Genomic DNA, 17017 nt, shown 5'->3' with positions numbered 1-17017 from the left:
GGTCTCACAACCACTTTTAATAGCAGCATGCCTTTCCCAAGGTAGGTTTAAAGGTGAAGATCTACAATCTCAGCACTTGGGAGGCAGAGGCAGGAGGATTGCTTTGAATACACGTGGCAAGACCCTGTCTCAAACTAAAACCAAATAAAAAGAAAACACACTCTGCAATGATCGACAGACACCCACCTAGGTCCTACATTTTAAAGGTTCCTCTGCCTTCCAATGCAGGATGGACCAAAGCCCAACCCTTTAAGAGAATCACTTTGTAGGGACCCCTCTGAACCATAGCAGAGCCATTTTGCACAGACTCTCACTACCCTGCACTCTCACTTGCATCTCCTTTCTCCCTTCCACAGCATCCCAAATCCTGGCTTATGTGCACTGACATTCAGATGCTATTCCCTAGAATAAGGGACAACTTCAAATGTCAGAAATTTAACAGTGGAGAAATACAAATATGATTTAATGGAATCAGTTGAGTACATATTGGTTCCCCTAAAGTACAACTGAAAGTTAAAATCAACATTAAAATGCAGAATAAAATTAATAAAAATGCCTATCCAGTGCTCACATGGAAAGAAATGAGATGTGAAACCTCATGGAACCATGAAGTCAGTATTTAGAAACTGTAGCAGTCATAATATTTTGGCCACCATCTTATTGACTAACTCAGAAGTCATAGGTAGGGAGTGACTTGCCCTCTGGGCTCAATTCAGCTTTGGGATGGATCTGTCTTGTTTCTGTGTGAGTCAGCTCCCAGGGATACTGTCTGGAATTCTATCAGTTCCCAGCAGTGCTTCAGGCTGTGCAGAGAGTGGCTTCTGTTTCAATAAACTTACCCCTTAGATAAGTCTTATTATCTCTTAGATATTTGTTCAAAGCCCTCTTCATGAGAGCAGGCTCTTACTTAGCATCTTTGAAAACTATTCACCAGTGACCAAAAACATTTCCACTAAGGAATATTGTTTGTTTGTTGTTTATTTTTTGTAAATAATAGCCATTCAAAAATAATAGTTACTGTTTCCTCTTGGAATGAAGACCCTTGTTGTTTTAAACTTTTCAAGACATTTGACTGACTTTAAGCTTATTTCTTCCTGCTCAGGGGATGGACATGAAGGTCATAGAACACTAGACACAAGCCTGTTCGGTCTTAGAATTTGGTTTATTGAAAATAAAAATTGGGCAAGTGAGTCTTTCTTAACACTGAGTTAAAACAAAATAAAGTTTGAAGTCTATGTTGAATTAATAAATTATTGGTTTAAATTTGAAATTCCAATATGGACCTTTAAAGAAGCTTACTTCATCTTTTCAGGGAAAATCCCAGAACTGTTGGCAGTGGGTGTGGTGGACAGCCTGACAAAACTTGTGCTAGTGAATGCCATCTACTTCAAGGGGATGTGGGAACAGAAATTCATGACACGAGACACAACCGATGCTCCATTCCGACTGAACAAGGTCAGGTGACACCATCATCCTGAGCTGTTCTTGGTTGTGTGTGTGTGAGTGCTTGGGTTGTAGCACAAGTCCTCTCCTATTGTAAACCAAGCCTTTATCATTGTGCCCTCTACCCCAAGTTCCCAAATTTCTCTTTGTACTAAAAGAGATGAGGGAATAATTTCAGTGATTTTTTTGTCCCCATTCAGAAAGACACAAAAACAGTGAAGATGATGGATCAAAGGAATAATCTTCCATTCGGTTACATTCCGGACATGAAGTGCAAGGTGCTGGCAATGCCTTACCAGGGTGGAGAACTTAGCATGATCATCCTGCTGCCTGAAGACACTGAGGATGAGTTCATGGGTCTTAGGAAGGTAATTGACTCTCACAAGTCATGATTTGTGTTCCTTTTAACTGTACTGTTCTTATATTTCATGTCTGTGCACTGCACCATAAACACTTGTTCTTCCACAGACTTTACCCAAAATCCCTTGCCAGTGTTCTCCCATTATTGTCAATATTGTCCATCAGGAGTTACTGCTCTGAGGCCTCATGTTCATGCAGTCAGTATCATCATCATCTTCATCATCAGCATCTTCATCATCGTCATCATCATCATCATTTATTATTTACATTGCCCGAGTACCTTGGGTTAGGCAAGTGTTCTATTTATCACTGAGCCACACTCCCAGCCCAGAGGCCTAAAATTTAAATGTTCAGAATATTTGCTGCCATCAGTGAAGCAATGTGATGGGGACAATTTAGAGATTTAAAAGTAAAGGTAACAGTGATAAGTGACCTCTCACAGAAAGTCTCTTGCAGTGTCTTTAAAGGAATTATAATGAGAATTGATTTACATCTTTAGGGATTGTGTGTCTCCTGACAGGATTAGAGGTAGACATAGCTGTGAAGACCACAGTTTTCTCTCAGAAATCCAAGCTGTCTTGTGGTTTGCTCCTGTTCCTTCCCAGTCTATACTTGCAACCAGGAAGTAGCCTGCTGTCATTTGAATGTACAGAGTGTGTACTGGCATGAATGTGGTGCATTTGTCAGTTGTATTTTCTGGCTGGTAATTAAATGAGGCTTTATTCACAAGAAATAAATTGCCACTATCCATAAGGAAGTTGGTTTTGTTTAGTCCAATAGAGGAACAATAATATTTGCTATTTATATAGTACTTACTATAAGCCAAATACTTTTGCTACACCAATTTATACAATGGTTCCAACAATGCTACCAAGTTGATGTCATTAGCATGCATAGTATAGTCTATGTATCTACTCTGTTCCACTCTACTCTACCCTACTCTACCCAACTCTACTCCACTCCATATAAAGATCTTATTATATGGCCAAGATTGTCCTTAAAATCAGCTCTCTATCAGTGGCTCCTGAATGCTGGGATTGCAGAGTGTTTGCCCCCAAGTCAGCTGGTTGTCCTTGTTTTAAATGAAGTAAGTCCCATCCATTCTGTCCCTTTTTCATTGTACTCAGGAATTATTAGAGATTATTTCAGCTCTAGTGTAATTTATACATAACTACAACTTTAGAAGTTTTCAGAAAAAATAGAAGAAACTCATAAAATTTCCCTTGTACCATTCAAGCAATTGGAGTAATAAAACTTCTTATAGCTCACTAGTCAAGTGATTCAATGTAATAGGAATGCAAAATTCCTGAGTGGATGGAAGGATGGATAGATGGGTGCAGTAAAGGAAGACTAGGATGGAAGGAGTGAGTAAGTGAGAGAGGCAGAGAGAAATTTGTAGAAAACTGGGTGAAGGATGGGTGGATGGATGGATGAATGGATGATGGACGGATAGGTGGATGGATGATGGGTGGACTGATAGATAGATGGATAAATGGATGACAGACACATTATTAAATGATTTTGTACTTGGACCCTCAAAGACCTGTAAAATAGTTCTGATATATTCTACCAATTGACAGACAAAAATGGAATCAATGTGGAATGCGATTTTGTAGAACAAAAGAAGGTAACCTATATGTTCTGGCAATTTGAGTCTGTTCATTGGAATAGTACCTTATTACAGTAAGAAATTAATTTCCTTTTGCCTTACATTAATTCCAGATTGAGCAGAAATTAACTTTGGAAAAACTTCATGAATGGAACAAACATGAGAACTTGAGAAACATTGATGTCCATGTCAAATTCCCCTGGTTCAAGATGGAGGAGAGCTACATCCTCAACTTCAACCTGTGCTGCCTGGGAGTGCAGGATCTCTTTAGCAGAGGCAAGGCTGATCTGTCTGGCATGTCAGGATCCAGAGATCTTTTCATTTCAAAAATTGTTCACAAGTCCTTTGTGGAAGTGAATGAGGAGGGAACAGAGGCAGCTGCTGCCATGGCAGGTATTATTGGATGCTCCCTGGGACGTGAGAAAGAGTTCACGGTGGACCATCCATTTCTTTTCTTTATTCAGCATAACCCCACTGCTAATGTGCTCTTCCTTGGCAGAGTTTGCTTCCCATAGAAGACAGCGACTTTGGAGATACAAGGCACAGCTTAGAGTTTCATTACTTGAGATTTTAATGGTGATTGTTTTCATTTGTCCTTGACAATAAAACTACTATCAGAAATCAATCTTTCTTTCCTTTATATGTTCAACCCTGTTGGATTTTTATATTCATGTATTTTGGTATGGGTATGTGTATTTTGTTTTTATGCTGAAAAATAAAATCTAATTGTCACTGTCAACAGAATCAGATCTAAAAGCAAAAGAATTAAATAGATGTATAGATGATGAATGACCATGAGGTAACCTCTGGAATTGCCATATGTTCCTGACAGGCATGAAAATATAGGGCTTTTTCCATGGTCAGCTGTTTCTCAGTCTAGAATTAGACTAAGGCAAAACCAATCAATCAAACCAACAAGAAATAAAGCACTAGTAAAATTAATGAATCCATAACAACTGCTATCTACTCTGTTCTGTGATGTGTGAAATGAAACAACATTATTTCCTTTACAGAGTTTAGGAAACCTTAGTAGAAGTTATTCCTGGTTGTTGAGGACAGGGTTAAAAGAAGATATTCCCTGGGAATAAATACAACTGAAGATTCCACTTCTTGTGAAGACATACTTTCTCCATTATTCTGCCCAGGACATAAGCCTAACTTTGCCAATGTCACTGTCACTTTGTGTGAGGCTAGTCTTTCCTTGGGTTTCTCACACCTTGTTCCTCCTTTCCATCCTAGATACACTCAGAATTGCCTTTACCACCCATGTTTCTGCCAGCTGAAGATCTAAGCCAGGAAAGATCTCTCTCAGAAGGGTGGGGAGCTCCCCATCATCATCTGTCACCACTGTCATCCTTAAAGCCCCAACAATAGAAATGTCAAACTCTGCCACTCTCTGTCAGCACTCACAGCAGGAGCCATTGCTGTGGGAGGTTGTTCGAACACAGTGCAAGCATGATGCTAATATCTTACTCTGTGGGGTTGTAACTCAATAGTGAAACTGAGAAGTTTCTTTACAAAATTTGTTTCACTTTTTGACACTGAAAGCTTGAGTTCAAGGTGTTGGGAGGTTCTGTGTTTAGTGAAGGCTTCTCTCTGCTTCCAAGATGGTGCCTGCTTGCTGAGGTTTCTGGGGCTGAGGATCACCTCATGAAGTAGATGAGATGAAAATGGCAGCCCATCCAAACCCTCTGTCTTAGTCAGCGTTTTCACTGCTGTGGTAAAACGCCATGATGAAAGCAACTTGGAGAGGAAAGAACAGGTTTATTTCAGTTTCTGCTCAGGTCACAGGCCCCCACTTAGGGAAGTAGGGGCGGGAGCTCAAGGTAGGAATTGAAGCAGAGACCATGCAGGAGTGTTGCTTACTGACTTGGCTTGCATGGCGAATATTAGTTTTTCAATAAAATATATTCTAATCTGGGTTTCCCCTCCACCAAATTCAATTAGATCCTCCCTCACCTACTCACCCCCATCCAACTCTCTCTCTCTCTCTCTCTCTCTCTCTCTCTCTCTCTCTCTCTCTGTCACACACACACACACACACACACACACACACACACACAAACATACACAAAGTAGTTTTTATCCAAATATATGAACCTTTAGGTGAGCACCAACAGAAAGTGTCAAAAAAACTCTTTTGTTTATTTAAAGCACTATTTTCTCTGTCTTTTGGCTTGTGCTGGGAATAGAACCTGTGGCTACATGTCTGTACCAGGTGAGTGCTTTCCTACAGAGGTGTATCTCCTGTTCTATGTCTTGAATTTTAGTGTTTGGATTTTTATTTTGGTCATATTGACATCCTGTCATTGGGTTCTCCAGATTTGTTGGAAATAGCAATGAAGTTGTCTGGTCAAATCATGACAGTTAACAATGGCAGCTGTGAACTGTATTCTCTTGCTGTTTTTATTTCATTTGTTTGCTTGTTTGTTATAAGACTGTGCCTCTTTTCTTTTGAGGAGAGTGGTATGTATCCACACCTTGTTTGTGTGCATGCATGCAGATGCACAGATACATTTGTGTGGAACCAGGGGTAAACATTGTGAGTCTCCCGCTATCATTTCCCATCTTATTTTTGAGACAAGGTCTCTCACAGACCCAGGAGTCCACTGAGTGAGCAAGACTAGCTGGACACTGACTTGCTCTGAGGGAATGCTTGCCCCCACACCTATTCCAGCACTAAGATTACAAAAGCTCAGAGATCTAAACTCAGGTACTTATGCTTGGGTGGTAAATGAGGTACCAATGGACCCATCTCCCCATCCTCTTTTCTCCTGTTTTCATTAGAAATAAATTCCCAGGTCCAACAAACACAAACCCATGTGGTGTGCCCTCACCAGTAAACAGACATATTCTTCTGAAAAAGGACAACGAGTATCAAAACGTTCTATTACTTTACAGATCCAGACATGTCAAGGGAGAATAAAGCCAAGCCCATCAAGGTAATGATGGCCTGTGTTGGTCAGTTCTATGCTTTGATTGACAGAGAGAGGATCTGGACAAAGTTTTATGCTTGTGGAGAATATTGGCTTGAGAGTCTCTCCAGCCTGGTTTGGTCACTGACCTAGCCTTGGCTCCTGAGAGGCAGTCACAGGTTTTGTTAGAAACTGGAGCTCTGTAACCTTATCCAAGGGCACACAAAGGTGCCTCTACACTCACACACCTCACCAAAAGGATCCCTAGCGCTTTTTACAGCCTCTCAGTGGAATTCAAAAATGGAATCATTTGACTTGTGGGAAGGAATGTTTTTCCTGAAGGCTTTTCACGGCTGAGGAAGAAATAATTTATTAGGTACTCTGCTTAGAGAAGTACAGAAAGGCCTGGAATGGAGGAAAGTATGGATCTCTTGGGAGTGCTTGCAATCTCCTACTTTCATTTTGCCAGCCCTGCAAGCTCACTTTTAAGCACTCACCAGAGGAGGAAAAGCTCTCCTCCCAGCCTGTGCTTGCCAGTAAGCCACTCTCCTTTCAGAGTAAAGGCTACAGCTGGTAATAGGAGCTTCTTCCTAGGATTCTAGTAAGTGGAGCAAGAACTGCTACAGAGGAGGTAAGGCTCATGGGCAGCATCCCAGGGAGGTGGCTGGCAAGAGGGGGCAGACCTCTCTGCATGTCCTCCTGGAACCTGCATGCTCTCCCCATGCCTCACCCTAACCCTAGCTGTGACATCCCACCAGGAAAGGCTATGTGGTTCCCCAGCTACACCCAAAGGCAAGCCACTGGCCAGAGGAAGGCAGGCTGTCCCAGCCATAGCTTTGTTTTTGTTTTTGCCCAGCAGCTTCATAGTCTCAATCCTGGCTTCAGGGAGGATGGGAGAGAAGCTGATGAGATCCTAGATCCTGCAGATGTGGCCCTGGGAGCTAAACATCCAGAGACAGGCAGCTGTGATTATCTTGTACTTGGACAAACTGGAGCTTTGAGTTTGGGACCCAGATGGATTAGCAGATGCCCCACCCCCAGCAGGGTTTGCTTGCCCACTTCAGGGGCCAGCTTGTTTGCAAAAGGGACACAGGAGAGTGTTCCTCTTCCCTGTCACCCACATTGTAACTAGGGTGAGTGAGGGACAGCCACAAACTTGCATATGTCACCCCAGCTGAGACTGCAGCCTTGACCTCAGGCATGGAGAACTGAATCCATGGAGAACTAAAGTGATAACATTGCTATCTTTACCAGAATCTACTTGTATGCAGAGGAGGTCCATGTGGTTGTCTGGATTCCTTGCCAACATAAACTAGAAGTGGACCTCCCACAGAGAGAAAGAGATGTGTGAGCTCCAGAAAGAAGACTGTGTAGTGTGGGCACTGTGCCAAGGCCACTAGCATAGTTTCTCTTCAGACACAGCTGTCTGGAAGGTTAGAGCTGGCACCCTAGGCCCTGGTCCTGTGTCACTCCTGAAATCTGTCCCCAGCTTTGTGTGACTGGAGGACCATGCTTGCCCTCTTGGATAAAATGGGAGGGAGCAGGATTAACCAACTGCAGGTCCTAGGGGTAGATGTTGAAGCTGAGGTAGGTGGCCTTGCTGGTGTTGTAGCTGGCAATGCTGATCTCCTTCTGTTGCAGCCTTCACCATGGAGCAGCTGAGTTCAGCCAACAGCCTCTTCGCCTTGGAGCTGTTCCACACCCTGAATGAGAGCAATCCCACAGGAAATGTCTTCTTCTCTCCCTTTAACATTTCTTCTGCCTTGGCCATGGTCTTCCTGGGGGCCAATGGCAGCACTGCAGCCCAGCTCTCCAAGGTTAGCAGAAGCAAAACTGGCCAGCTCTCCCTGCCATATCCCTGCTAACATGCTGCAGTCAGACTTTCACAAAATAAGCCTCCTGTCTCCTTCCTCTCCCCCTTCCTCCTCTCCCTCTCCCTTCCCCTCCCACCCCCACCCATCCCACCCACAACACCCCAGGAACTGTCAGTTGTTCCTTCACCAGCAGCTTCAATTTAGGGTAATGAATCTGTTCACTTGGAGACAGAGTGAAGACAGATAGTAACAATACCTGTGGGCTTTGAGCTTCTGTTTCCATGAGTAAATTTTGTAAGCCCTGCACTTCCCCAGAGCTAGCTGTTTTCTGTTTTCCTTTTTACATGGATCACAACTGTTCATAAAAGATGCCTATAATACAGTGTCTGTTAGCAATTCCTCTAGGCTCTGCCCAACAGTTGCCTAGCAACAGCCAGATTGGAGTCTGGCTTCAGTGTAAGGAGATCTGTTTGGCTCTTGGCCCTTATGCTCTCTCTCTCTCTCTCTCTCTCTCTCTCTCTCTCTCTCTCTCTCTCTCTCTCTCTCCTAATGCATCTTCCCCTCTTTCTCTCTTTCTCTCTCTTCCTCTCTTCTGTGACCCGCGCAATCATCTCACCAGCAAGATGCACGGGGACACCAGGATCCTTCCACAGCAAACGTTTATTGTTAATGAAAGGAGGAAGACCCCGGGCCGAAAAGGCACTGCTTATATACCCCTGGAGCAGTGTGTTCATGTCTGATTGGCTGCTTGCTCAGGAACGCAAATTACGCCCCGGGATGGGCCGTGATTTGGCGCCCTTTTACCATAGCACACGTGCGGTCTACTTGTTTACTTGGAGGAGCACCGGATGCCAGCGCCATCTTGTAATGGCGAATGCTGTCAGCACAAGCCGCGGCTTTCCACACTCTTCCTTTCTTCCTCTCTCCTCTCTATTTCTGTCCTTCTCTGTCCCCACTTTCTCTGTGTTTACCACTTTCCAGGTCCCCTATCTGGTCCCCAGTTCTCTTCCCCCAATAAACTCCTTTTTGTATTTGGGCTGTCACATGGCTGATTCCTTCTGGGGAACACCTTGACAGGGACTGCTGCCACCCTTGTTTAAAACATAACAGTGTTAACTTCAGGTATATAGATATGGGAACACGCTACAGGAGGCATCTTGGTGGTGGTATCTCTTTGTACTGACAAGGTAAAAGACAGCCATTTGTCTGTGTTCCCAGGCTCAACCCTGTGCCTCTTTCCAGTCTTATTTGACTGGCTGTGGCTCTAGAGAAGGAGCAACTGGAAAGTCCCTGTGGCCTGTTGGACAGGACCCACATCCCCTCAGCCCACCCCTGAGAGACAGCAGGTCACCTTTGCCTCCGTCCCCACAGCTGCCTAGTCTTCCTTAATGAGTGTGGAGGGGACTTCTGCTCTTGGTGTTCCTTAATTCTGATGGGGGATTTCTCCTGCCTTTGGAAGCCTAGACAGGAACCGTCAAAGTGTTTCCTAACTGACCTGCCTGGCTACTCTGCACCTGCTACTCGGTGTTTCACACAGGTTATATCTGCTTCAGTGTTAAGGCTTTTACTGTTGACAGCTTCTGAAAACAATACTCTCAAGGCCTTTCCCTCCCCATTTCAGTGCATGTAGCAATAACAAGTATATCTCAGAGAGTAGCATAGACTGGACCCTGTGTGCTTTTTGTCCTTTGTATCCTAGAAGTGAGTAAGCAGCCCAGACCTCACACAACCATAAGAGGCCTCCTGATTTACAACTAACAGAAGAGGAAGTAAACTCTCACCAGAATAAATTTAAGGAAGGTCCTTCTCTAGGGAATGAGGTGTGGACCTTAGTAAGATAACCAAAGAAGAAGAGCTCAGTCAGTCCTACATTTTCAGTCTCACAGATGGATTGAGTCTTGTTTACATAGTACATTTTTGAGATTTTTAATTTTTGTTTTAGCAAACTTGTATATGACACAGAATATAAACATGAGCACACCACTTAAATCATTTATGGAAAAAAATCAGATGTAAATATTTAGTGTGTTAACCATTCACATTTGGAGAACTATTAAAAATTATTTAGAAGCTGTGTCTAATTAAAATGTCTCATTGAGTCATACATTTCTGGCCTTAGATTGTTTGTTCTGCCAATGACATGTTAACAAAATACTAGGCTGGAGTTACTCGATATTAAGAAAAAAAAATGATTTGTTGGAATCAGACACCACGGAATCACTTCAGAACTTTGAAACAATTGTATAGAGAATGTTTTCCTTCCTTTAGACTCTTCATTTCGACTCTGTGGAGGACATCCATTCATGCTTTCAAAGCCTGAACACTGAAGTGAGCAAGCATGGAGCATCTCACATTCTGAAACTTGCTAACAGACTCTATGGAGAGAAAACCTACAATTTCCTCCCAGTAAGTACCTAGCACTTCACATTCTGAAACTTCCTGAAGTGAGGCAGACTTTTTCTGGCACAGCCATGTTGCAGGCCATTCATAAAAACAGCAAAGAATGCACGTGGGACTTTCACCTCAAGTTTTCTAATGAAGTGATCCCTCGTGGATGTCTTATTAAAGCAAAAGGACTGAAGGGATAGCTCAGTGGGGAAGAGAGCTTCCTGTGCAAGCATGAGAAGCTGATCTTGGATCCCAGAACCCATGAAAAATGCCAGGTCTGGCTCTATAGTCTCCTGTAACCCAGTCCTGTGGGGAATGGAGCTATGAGGACCCCTTGGGCATGTGAACCAGCAGCCTAGGCAAGTTCAGTGGGAGACCTCGTTTTGAGGGAATAAGACAGAGAGTAACAGTAAGACACCTGACATCTTTGTCTGACCTCCACCTCCATGACTGCATAGGTATGCACACCCATATACATATATGTACACACATACACCATACACACACACACACACACACACACACACACACACAGTCCTGAAAAGCCATATGAAGCATATTCAACATTTACTGATTTATGGAAATGTTAATGTAAGATTAAGAATGAATTAATGTTTGTCTTAACACAAGAAAGTTTACATAAAGGGCCATACTTGCCATTTCTGTACTGTAACCTTAAAAAATGGTTAAGACAGTAAATACAACACAATAGAAAACTATAAAGGTTAAGTTTTAATGAAACTTTAACATTTTTATGACTTTTTCCCTTCAGAAATTTAGAACACTTCGGTAGGGAGTAGAAGTTGTTCATGAAACTTCCTTTTTTTAAAAAAATAGGAGTTCTTGGCTTCAACCCAGAAAATGTATGGTGCTGATGTGGCCCCTGTGGATTTTCAGCATGCCTCTGAGGATGCAAGGAAGGAGATAAAAAAAGGTCAAACAGAAGGTGAGAGGCTGAGCAGTGCTGACTCTGTCAGTCAGTTTCCCTTCTGTAGCTCACAGCTGACACAATCAGCTTGCGTAGAAAAGGCTGATTGTGACTCACAGTGTTGCAGGGTTAGGTTTATAAACTGTTGGAGTCATTCTTTTGGTCCCATGGTGACACTGTACCTGGTATTAAGACAGCAGGGAAGAGTAGGCCTGTTCACCTCACTGATGAATAAAAGAAAGGAGAGACAAGTGTATCACAACCACTTTCAATACCAGCACCCCTCCCCCAAGGTAGGTTTGACAATGAAGTCCTACAGTCCCAGCATTTGGGATGCTGAGGCAGGAAGGTTCCTTTGAACACCCATGGCAAGACTCTGTCACAAACTAAAAACAAATAAAAAAGACAGATTCCCTATTGATTATGCACTTTAAAAGTTCTTCTGCCTTCCAATGCTGGATGGACCAGAGACCAAATCTATAAGACAGGGCGCTTTGGGGGACTCTTCTGAACCATAGCAGAGCCATTGCTATGTAAGATTCACACTCCCCTGCACTCTCTCACTTACATCTTCTTTCTCCCCTCCTCAAGTTTCCAAATCCTGGCTTATGTGCACTGATACTCAGATGCTATTCCCTAGAATAAGAAATAACCTCAAATGTCAGAAATTTATCAGAGGAGAAATACAGACATGATTTAATAGAAGCAGTTGAGTACCTATGGGTTCACCAAAAGCACAATTTAATGTTAAAAGCAATATTAAAATGCATAATAAAAGTAATAAAAATGCCTGTCCAGACATGTTGAATACTCATGTGGAAAGAAATGAGACGTGAAACCTCATGGAACCATGAAGTCAGTATCTAGAAACTGCTGCAATCGTAATATTTTGGCCACCATCTTATCCAGTAACTCAGGAGTAGTGGGTAGGAGTGACTCACCCTCTGGGCTCAATTGAGCTGTGTGATGAATCTGTCCTCAGTCTTGTTATTGTGTGAGTCAGCACCCAGCTTGTCTTGAATTCTATTAGTTCCCAGCAGTGCAGCAGACTGTGTGGAAATGGCTTCTGTTTCAGCATGCTTACCATTGGATATGTCTTCTTATCTCTTGATATTTTTTCAAAGCCCTTTTCAAGAGGCTCCTACTTAGCAGATTTGAAGACATTATTTCCCAGTGATCAAAAACATTTCCACTAAGGAAATTTTGTTTCCTCTGAAGACCAGCCATTTATAAAATAATGGTTCTTGATTCCACCTATGAAAGAAGAATTTATTGTTTTAATCCTTTGAAGATATTTAACTTACTCTAATGATACTTTTTTTTTCTGGCTCAAGGGATAGAACTTAAGGCCTCAGAGCACGCCAGGCACAAGCCTCTTGTATCTTACAGTTGGTTTATTTAAAATAAAAATGAAACAAGTGAATCTTTCCTACCTTAACATTGAGTTAAAACAAAATAAAGAGTGAAGTCTATGTTTGAGTTAATAAACTATCAGTTTTAATTTGGAATTACAATATGTATCTCTTAAAAAAAAGAAAAAAGGAGAAAGCAATTAGTTAAAAAGAAATTTAAATAATAAAAAAGAAGCTTACCTTATCTTTTCATGGAAAATCACAGAACTGTTGGCCGTGGGTGTGGTAGACAGCCTGACAAAACTTGTGCTAGTGAACACCATCTACTTCAAGGGGACGTAGGAGAAGAAATTCATGACACGAGACACAACCGATGCTCCATTCCGACTGAACAAGGTCAGGTGACACCATCATCCTGAGTTGTTCTTGGTTGTGTGTGTGTGAGTGCTGGGGTTGTAGCACAAGGCCTCTAGCATTGTCAGTCAAGCCTTTACCACTGAGTCCTCTACCCCAAGATCCCAAATTCCTCTCTGCCCTAAAAGACAAGGGGGAATAACTTGAATATTTTGTCCCCATTCAGAGAGACACAAAAAACAGTGAAGATGATGGGTCAAAGGAATAATCTTCCATTCGGTTACATTCCGGACGTGAAGTGCAAGGTGCTGGCAATGCCTTACCAGGGTGGAGAACTTAGCGTGGTCATCCTGCTGCCTGAAGACACTGAGGACGAGTTCATGGGTCTTAGGAAGGTAATTGACTCTCACAAGTCATGATTTGTGTTCCTTTTAACTGTCCTGTTCTTATATTTCATGTCTGTGCACTGCACCATAAACACTTGTTCTTCCACAGACTTTACCCAAAATCCCTTGCCAGTGTTCTCCCATTATTGTCAATATTGTCCATCAGGAGTTACTGCTCTGAGGCCTCATGCTCATGCAGTCAGTATCATCATCATCTTCATCATCGTCATCATCATCATCATTTATTATTTACATTGCCCGAGTACCTTGAGTTAGGCAAGTGTTCTATTTATCACTGAGCCACACTCCCAGCCCAGAGGCCTAAAATTTAAATGTTCAGAATATTTGCTGCCATCAGTGAAGCAATGTGATGGGGACAATTTAGAGATTTAAAAGTAAAGGTAACAGTGATAAGTGACCTCTCACAGAAAGTCTCTTGCAGTGTCTTTAAAGGAATTATAATGAGAATTGATTTACATCTTTAGGGATTGTGTGTCTCCTGACAGGATTAGAGGTAGACATAGCTGTGAAGACCACAGTTTTCTCTCAGAAATCCTAGACTACCTTCTGGCTTAGCTCTTATTCCTTCCCAGCTTACACTTGCAACCAGGAAGGAGCCTGCTGTCACTCTAATGTACACAGTGCATACTGGCATGAATGTGGCCCATTTGTCAGTTGTGTTTTCTGGCTGGTAATTAAATGAGGCTCCAATCACAAGAATGAAATTGTCACTATCCATAAGATAAGTGATTCTCTTTTGGCCCAAAAAAGGAACAGTAATGCTTGATATTTATATGGTACTCACTATGTGCCAAACCCTTTACATACAACATTTTATTTGATGGTCACACCAATACTACAAAACTGGTGTCATTACCATGCCCATTGTATTTTATGTTATACTCTATTGCATTCTACTCTGCTCTACTCTGGTGGAGTCTACTCGACTCCGTGGACAAGGTTGTGCTGTGCAGCCAAATCTTACAGCCCTCTGTCAGTGAGACCTGAATGCTGGGATTGCAGGGTGTGTGCCCCCATGTCAGGTGATTGATTTGTTTTAAATGGCCAGAGTCCCATACTTCTTGTCCACTTTTTATTTTTACCCAGGAGTTATTAGAGATTGATTTAGCTCTAGTGGAGTTTACAGATCACTACAACTTAAGAAAGTTTAAAAATAAACAGAAAAATCTTTTAAAATTTCCCTTGTACCATTCAAGCAATCAGGGTAATGAGACTGTCTTACAGCCCGTCAGTCAAGTGATTCAGTGTGATGGAGGTTTAAAAATCCTGAATGGATGATAGGATGGATGGATGGATAGGTGGACTGAAGGAAGACTAGAATAGAAGGAGTGAGTGAGTGTGGCAGAGAGAAATTGATAGAAGAATGGATGAAGATTGAATGAAAAATGGATGATGGGTGGATAGATGAATGAATGATGGATGGACAGATAAATAGATGGGTAAATTAATGGATGACAGACATGTAACTAAATGTTTTTTTTTTTTAACTTGGACCCTCAAAGAGCTGGAAGATAGTTCTGATATATTCTAACAATTGACAGACTAAAATGAAATCCAGGTGGAATTTGTTTGGGTAGAAAAAATGAAGGAAACCTATTAGTTTGGCAGTTGTGGGTTTGTTCATTTGAATAGTACCTTGTTTCACTAATAAATTAACTTCTCTCTCCATTAAATTAATACCAGATTGAGGAGCAATTAACTTTGGGAAAACTTCATGAATGGACCAAACGTGAGAACTTGGAAAACATTGATGTCCATGTTAAATTGCCCCGGTTCAAGATGGAAGAAAGCTACATCCTTAACTCCAACCTAGGCCGCCTGGGTGTGCAGGATCTCTTTAGCAGTACAAGGCTGATCTGTCTGGCATGTCAGGATCCAGAGATCTTTTCATATCAAAAATTGTTCACAAGTCCTTTGTGGAAGTGAATGAGGAGGGAACAGAGGCAGCCGCTGCCATTGCACATCTTGTTGAATACAGCCTGGGAATGACAGAAGAATTCACAGTGGACCATCCATTCCTTTTCTTTATTCAGCACAATCCCACAGCTAATGTGCTCTTCTTTGGCAAGGTTTGCTCCCCATAGAAGAAGGAAACTTTAGATATAGAAAGCAGAGCTTAGCATTTCATTCCCTGAGATTTTAATGATGATTATTTTCATTTGTTCTTGACTATAAAAACTCTATACAAAAAAACGATCATTCTCACTTTCGTATGTTCAGCCCTGTTGGCTTTTTATATCCATTGGTATGGGTATGTATATATTGTTTTTCACTGGAAAAAAATCTGATTTTCATTGTCAATAGTATCAAGTCTAAAAGCAAAAGAATTAGATAGATGTACAGATTCCTGACTGTGAGATAGCCTGTGCAATTGTCATATACTCCTGACAGGCATGAAAATGTATGGCTTTTCCCATTCAGTTGTTTTTGATCTTAGATTTAGAGCAAAGCAAAAACAAAGAGATAAAACTGACAAGTAATAAAGCACTAATAAAATTAATGGAAACAAAATAACAATTGCTATCTACTTTCTATAGTGATATGTGAAATGAAATAATGCTATTTCTTTTATAGTATTTTGGAAACCTCCGTAGAAGACATCACTGGTTATTGAAGCCAGGGTTGAAAACAGATATGCCATAGGAACAAATACAATTGAAGTATCTCCTTCTTGTGAAGACATACCTTCTCCATGATTCTGTTCTGTAGGATTAGAATCCTTATTAATCAGCTTCTCTGGGTTTTCTAGTAAAGCCTCTTGACCTCCTTTTACTCAAGTTGCTATGAGGATAGGATAGCTTTGTGCAATGTGAAGGAAGTTGGGTTGGGGATTCTTGGGTTGGTATGACCCTTTGTCAGATGCACTCCTCTGGATGGAGTTTGATATTCTACGTTTCGTTCTTCCATAAGACTGGTGGATTAAAACAAATTCAAGATTTATTAGACTCTGCAAGCCAGATGATGCTCATCCTCTTTATCCCTTGTCTCCAGAAAGCCAAAGCTACATTCATAAGTCCAATTGACCTAATAATATGGGTGGTGGTAAGGACTTAACAGGTTGAAAACAAAACTGTAGCAGAATGCCAGCAAGCTTTTCTTCCTTTTCTCCAGCTCATCCATCCAAATACCAGTGCCTACTTTATCCAGGTTCTCCTAGCTGTAGTAGAAAAGACAAAAATAGCATGCATGGCCTCTGTAGCCCTTCTTTTGTGTTGCTTCCTTTAATTTGGATCTGGAATGTGCCCCAAAATTCCTGGTCTTAATAGTTTTGTCCTACAATAGTATTTCTGGGAGATGGTGAAACTTTTAAAATAGGTCTAGGTGGGGCCCAATGAAGTCTTCAGATCATTGTGGGGTGTGTCCCTAAAGGAGATGTATGGCCTAAGTCTCTTCTTTCTTCTACTCTATCACCATGTGACAGGTTTTGGTTACTGCCTGTTCTTTGCC

At 41.8% G+C, this 17017-nt stretch overlaps 1 protein-coding gene and 1 pseudogene across 2 annotated transcripts in view; one reads left to right on the top strand and one right to left on the bottom strand.

Annotated features, from left to right (window-relative positions):
• Window positions 1-17017, bottom strand: part of LOC114633170 (leukocyte elastase inhibitor A-like) — a 68231-nt gene that overhangs the window by 6931 nt on the left and 44283 nt on the right. The window lies entirely within an intron of this gene.
• Window positions 6868-15654, top strand: LOC114633173 (annotated as a pseudogene).

The sequence above is a fragment of the Grammomys surdaster genome, unplaced genomic scaffold (genome assembly GCF_004785775.1).
Source record: "Grammomys surdaster isolate TR1022 unplaced genomic scaffold, NIH_TR_1.0 545, whole genome shotgun sequence".
Taxonomy (NCBI): domain Eukaryota; kingdom Metazoa; phylum Chordata; class Mammalia; order Rodentia; family Muridae; genus Grammomys; species Grammomys surdaster.
The sequence above is the reverse complement of the archived record's forward strand: the minus strand, read 5'-3'. Positions and strand labels throughout refer to the sequence as shown.